The sequence below is a fragment of the Pseudomyrmex gracilis genome, unplaced genomic scaffold, assembly GCF_002006095.1.
Source record: "Pseudomyrmex gracilis isolate BER0280 unplaced genomic scaffold, ASM200609v1 scaffold_3201, whole genome shotgun sequence".
In the NCBI taxonomy this organism is placed as follows: Eukaryota; Metazoa; Arthropoda; class Insecta; order Hymenoptera; family Formicidae; genus Pseudomyrmex; species Pseudomyrmex gracilis.
Genome location: NW_018023785.1, coordinates 3,025 through 9,892, shown reverse-complemented (window position 1 = coordinate 9,892; position 6,868 = coordinate 3,025). Strand labels below are relative to the sequence as shown.

The 6,868-nt window shown below is 29.8% G+C and overlaps 1 long non-coding RNA gene across 1 annotated transcript; it reads left to right on the top strand.

The window, feature by feature from the left end:
* Positions 1–656: 656 nt before the first annotated feature.
* LOC109863104 lies at positions 657–2,390 on the top strand. The gene is made up of 3 exons (XR_002251291.1): positions 657–1,045; positions 1,909–2,055; positions 2,188–2,390. It is a non-coding gene; the product is annotated as an uncharacterized LOC109863104 (long non-coding RNA).
* The last annotated feature ends 4,478 nt before the right edge of the window (positions 2,391–6,868 follow it).

Below are 6,868 nucleotides of genomic sequence, written 5' to 3'. Positions count from 1 at the left end.
TGTTTCAATATACGACAAAAAGACAAAAAACAAAAAATTAAATTAGAAGGCAATGAAAAGAAAAAATATAGGGTAAGTTTAATGACTTACTTTGAAATCAGTTTTCTGACCGACGTTACTTAAGAGGATGCTGAACCGTCCTGTTTTATCATAAAAATAGTAAAATGTCTGAATAATGACTTTTGTCAAATGTACTGCACAAATGAGAAAACGGTTCTCTACAATAAAAGAAAACAGTGTAACTAGTCTCGCCAGATAATAAATATTTATGAAACAAAAAATTTTTTTTTAAGAAAATTGACTACCTTACATTATCAAGTATGTCTAGACATTTAACAGTTTATATTTAACAAAACACATTTTGGCCCGCTAGATAGAACCTGTAAGAATATTACAAAAGTATTAAAAAACACTTTGAACGCTTGCAGGAAGAAAAAGTATTGAACCTGTAAATTGTAGACACAAAGGTTATTTTTCTTGTCAAAACATTGCACGAAGCACTACGTAGTTCCCAAACTTTGCACCAGAAGAAAAAGACATACGTCTATCATTGTCTTTTTCATGTCATCTATTCTTGTTTTTGTTTGACTCGATCCCGAGAGATGGCGCCAGCTACCCGACAGCGTAGCTGCTAAGTAGCATTTGTGGCAGACTTTCTTTGTCAGTTCAGCATCCTCTTAATCAAGCGAGTTAAACGTACAGAATATACGTAGACTCGCAAGAAGTTTCACTCAATCAAATAGTAGAAGTATAATCACAGATTAATATAAGTATCATAGATACAAAGTATCACAGATTTGATGTAAATGATATACAAAATAAATGTAACAATATAAGCCACAACTCTTCACTACACAATACACGATATACGCATTAATAACGAAAACCAACGAATGCAGCGCACAGCGTGGCAGAAACACATGCGCGATTTTTGTTTCGCGTAAGTCGCGCCCGCGTAGCGCTTGTCATCTTTTAGTTAGAAAGACAAAAACGAGCGACGCTTAACGAAAGTGAGACAGGCCACGCCATGAAAGACGATATGTCCGTAAGTAATAAATAAAATTATTATTTTTCTAATACTAAATTGGATGACAAAGTTATTCAAAAGTCAAAGCAAAAGAAATATATAAGAAATATCAAATATCTCGTATATTTTTGCTGTGTTTTTTTGCGCGCTGCATGTGTTAATATGAACGTTGTTTGTTTTCGTGATTATTGCATATGCTGTATTGTGTAGTAAAGAATAGTTTTGAGTAACTTTGTCATCGATTGTTGTCTCAGGAGAATGTATTTAATCAAGCAATTTGAAAGTTATACAGCAATATATCGTGGATGCTTTCCAGCTACACTGTAAGATTTGCGATCTCAATTAGTTTAAATAAGAACAATTTTATTCACTTTCACAGTTACAATATTCTTTATTATAATTGTCACTTACACTTTAGAATTCGCAGAGTATTACTTATAGACGGCACGACCGAGACAATGGTTACTTGACAATCGGTTATAGTAACTGACACGCACGACTTGATGTAACAAACTGACTGGCGCGCCCTATTCGAGGGCGGTACTTATTTCGGAAAAGAATCCTTGTACTCGAAAAAAGACGTTTGTACTTGAACTTTGTGTTTGAGAAAAAAAGGGAAAAAATCTTTGTACCGTTGTGGGAAAGAATTGAGGAAGGAAGTAGATAATAATAAGAAAGATATTTAATATATTACGTGTACTATATATGGTCACAACACAAACAACACTGTGTAATACAGTGTCAACTAGTGCAAATGAGACACACTGATATGCTCTTTCTCACACTAATAGACACTGTAACTGTAGCTGGAAAGCACCCCGTATCAGTATATTGGTTTTATGTAATGATTAATAAAATATATGTGATTTGTTTTTCAACAGAAGAAGAATAATCTATGCAGCAAATGTTGCAAAACATAATGCTAGTGCAACAGCAGTTGCAACAACAAATGTTGCAACTGCAGCAGCATCAATTGCAGCAGCAGCAGTATCAACAGCAGCAGCAGGAGATGCAGAACAATTCGACTAGTAAGTTATTTATTTAATATAATGCAACTATTAGTAACTCAATATAATATTTATATTGTTACTATAATATAATATTTATATTGTTACTATAATAATTGGAAATCTTTTCTTATTAATGATTCTCATTTTAAGAAAACACAGAAGAGAAGCTGGCCGCAACAGAGCCCACGGCGTTAAAAATATTAACAATAATATTTTTGCCTACTTTCTAAGACTTTGTTAAAACATATATAATTAAATATTGTCTCTTTAAAATCTGTAATTTCTGTCAAAAAGATTTCAACTCTAAACAAAAATATTACAAAATTCTGGGAAAGAAAGTTTTTTTTATTCATTTTTACACACTTATCACTTTTAATTAATTAGCTTATATCATGTTGTTTTTTTCATATTCATAGTTTTGAGTATTTTGTTAAAATATTTCATTGGAAAAAACCTAACCATATCAGTAAGACCTGAAGTGCCGCTCAGACGTGCGCGCCTGCCAGTGGAACAGTAGGCAATCCGTCGTAATGACCTGTATGTAAATGCAACACCATACATGTATACATGTACAGATGTATAATCTTGAGTGTAATTTGAAATGGAAACGAATTGAAACAAAACGATCGAAGTTACATGACGGTGGGATTAATTAGGAGCATTAGTTCGCGCTAAATTTTAATTTAGCGATCTAGCATAACGATATTATTTGTACTTTACAAATGAAAAACCTCTGCAATATAAGCAGTTAACAATATTAACTGCTGCAATATTATACTTAGTTTTCTTGAATTTCTTGCAGTCTTAGTGATTTAATTGATTTGCAGTTTTTTATATCTTTCAATTTCTCTTTCAATTTCAAGCTTTTTGTCACTATTAATATAATTATAAAATTTTTAGTAGTGAGAATATAAAAATGGAATATAAAAAAACAAAGGCTGGTTATTACATACCTCCTATCATTTTCTTTGAATATAACGTTTTGTAACGTTGTTTGTAGTGCGATGCTGCATGCCTTTGGGTTTTTTTGAATTTTTATTACGCAACCCGTGACGAAATCGTAGAAGTTTATTAAGTTAGAAGCAAATTCAATATCAAAACAGTAGGGGAACTTTAATAAAATATCAAATGCTATGATAGCATTCTCTCCAATCTGGATCAAATGGCCATCGACCATTATATAATAAGTTCCTTTCCTCTCTTGTCTCCTCATAGAAGAAACTAAAAATGGTTGAATATTTCTACTACCTCGATTTGCAGGCGCAACTTGTAATAAAAGATCATCAGATGCCTGAAAATATTGTATATAAAATGAATTAATTATAAATTATTAAAATGAATTAATTATAAATTATTAAAATAGTATGAAACGAATTTCATTTTTGGCCATATTGTAAAAATCATAATGTACATTGTGATTTATGATAAATATACGCATATCAGATTGATGGGTTTCTATAAAATCTAAGTAAAAAATGAATTTTAATATAAGAAAAAAGTAGTCTTCTCTCTCTCTGTATTTGTTCTTTTATAAAATGTTTTTGTCATTTTCGAAAATAATTTGTATAAAAATTTGAAAATAATAAGTAAAAATAAAAAACTTTTTTGTAAATTACATTCAAGTTATTTCTAATGCTTAAATAAAGTGTTTAATTTTATATCCAATTTTACAAAGAATTAATAAAGTTCTAATATTCAAAAATCAGAATGTCAGTAAAATATTGTATTTATCAATAGTTTTGGAAGTCTTCATAATTTACTATCTTATAGTACAAACATTGAGACTTATCAATATTGAAAATGTTGGCAATATTGTTTCAAGTTAACTTAATAGGAATCACTCTAATATGTTTATTAGTCACATGAACAAATTGAAGTAAATTTGGATTTGGTACAACTTTTTGAGAAAAATCCCAGCAAACACAGATATATAACAGCAACATTGTCGTAATAAAACAAATGTAACAAGTAATATAACATGGTCGTTGCATGTAACATCCATGTTAGTTGTAATTTCCTATTTATCGTATATTGCAGTTATATAATATGAATAATAACATGTAAGTAGAATGTAATATAATTGTTATATAGTTACAGAAATGATATATGAAAGTTATAATGTCATTACCAGCTAGTAACAAGCAATATAATAAATATATAACATAATTATATTACAATTATAAAACAAAGTTATATAACATCGATGTTAATAGAATATAACAGCTGTTATATATTACGTATAGTACGCTGTTACTTCTGTTATATAGCAGTTATATTCTGTGTTTGCTGGGATCTTTTTGGAGCTTTTACTTTTTGAAAAGTTTTAGAACTTGACTTTGTTTTGTCCTACAAAAAAATACTCATTTTATTATATGTGCTATGTAAAGTCACTTATAAAGTCATTTTTGAAGTATAAGTTACAGATTGTTTTCTTTTTGTGTAATTCGGGATAGGTAACAGTTCGGGCAGCAAAATCAAAGCTTTTGGATTATCTGTAAAATAAAATTGTGAACAATAAGAGAATAAAGAAAACAAAAATATTCATAATTTATAGTAAAATTGAATAAAATAGATAATTACTCTAATTATAAGTAATTAATACTTTATAAAACTGACTTGCATTAATATTCCAGATATTGTTTAATAGCTAAAGATATAATTGTTATTAAAATCATAAATAAAAAATATATAAATATATAAAAATTATCTATATCAAGTGATCTACAAAATTGCTTTTTATATTTAAAACATGTTAACTAATATTACATATTAATTTCTATGATAACAATTTATTTATTTTACTCTTACACTTTAATAAATGACTACACTTACTATCTTCAAGATCTTTGATCAATTCCAAGAGATAAGGTTTTGCTTCTTGACAATATTGCAAAATTCGTGGTGTGTAAAATACAGAGAAAGTTCCCAAAAATATATCATTTTCTGGAAAGACTGCAGAAAATTCTCTCGAAATCTATATCATGAATAATAAATATATTAAAAATTTACAAAGACAAATGTGTATTTTATTTAAAAAAAACTAAATTAATTAGAAAACTTTTACTTGAAAAAAAAAACGCTTTCTCAAGTGCTTTTTAGCAAGACACCGTGTAACACAGTTCACTAGTGTAGTGTAAGTGGGACACACTGATATGCTTTGTCTCAGACTTATGGACACTGTTACACTGTGTTTGGCTGCATCCCTCAAAAAGAACGTTTTAGAATTTAATTTTATATATTATTTTAATGAGTTTTCAAATCCCTTTGTTCGTGTAGAATTACATATTAGAGACCAAAGGCAGAAAATATCTTAACCTCCAAAACTACTTCACTTATCTCCATTCGAGGTAATCGTATCCTTTTAATTTTTATACATGTACTTATATAAATATGTAAATCGACTTACCTCTGGTGGATTCATCTTTATATTATTTGTTCACATCAACAAGAACTTTGAACGGAATCTTGCTAAATATCGCTTATCGATACCGACAAGCACTGATACCGACAAGTAGAAGGCGATTTTACTTTTAACTAGAGTGAAATTTGGCGCGCTACTAACTTTACTTTACAAATAAGAGTGAAATTCTTCACTTTTTGTCTTAAAGTTAATTAATTCATTCTATTGAAGTGAATGTTTACTCCACATGGAGTGAGCTGGTCAGTGGCTCTATGATTAGAGTAAAACTTTCACTCTAAAACATTTAGAGAATATAATATTTTATATTATTGAATTTATATTTATATAATATATAAATTTAAAATAAACTTTTTTATAAAAAAATTAACAATATTGTCATTTTACTTCTTTCCATATAAAAAACACTAGGAATTCTATATATCCAACATCCAAATTTAAAAACCTAACAGATGCAAAATAAAATGTGGTAAAATAAGGCTACAAGCAAAGGTCCACGTTAAAAAACCTAACGCGCTATTAGTGGCACCTCATGGATAGTGCGGAAGACCACTTCATAATATTATCTATCATCATTACAAAACATAAAACTTGTATTATATACTTGTTGCGAAAATGTTTAATATTGTATCATGAAAGATCTCTGTAGCAAAGTTTATTTAATATTTTAAATACATTTTCTATGGGAAAATGCATGACATTTCATGTATTTCGAAAAATTACGTTGTCGTCAATTGATTTCACAAATTGCGATGTTACCAACATGGAAATCTCGATGTATAAAACGAGCGAGAAACGTAGAACGTCGCGCGTCCACGTGTCTACAGTAAACAAATCGAAGCTTTTATTTTTGGTGCCGATCGACGTTATGATCTAATATGAGAATACCTATATATATATATATGTTCTGTAGAGACATATTTCGATCGATATATCGACAAAATCGAGATTTCGTTATCCACATAAATGCATGTGATATTTCACATGTTAACAAAACACGCAAGAACGTGGCGATTCTCATCTTTTTCCTGTGATCGTGATAATTCTTCGCGATGATAGGCAGATCTTCTCCGTCCGCTGCAGCAATAACACGTAAAAGACCGAGTCTTAAAAATCGAATTCTCTACAAACGTTAACGTATCATTAGTGAAACCTTCAATAAACGTGATCACGTTCTCGAGGTCGAGTCTTCGGCAGTGCGTTAACGCGTTTTAGAAGCCGAGTCTTCAAACGAGATCGAGTTCTCTTAAATATCATTATCTAGAAGCCAAGTTTTCTTGTCAAGGGTTACCTTTACTTCACCGACAATTATTTCATCAATAACACAGCCACACAAAAAAAAAAAATTTCTTTGGCCTGGGGATCAGACCATGTTTATTATATGTTTTTGGGGTCGCTGAATCCGAATCCGAG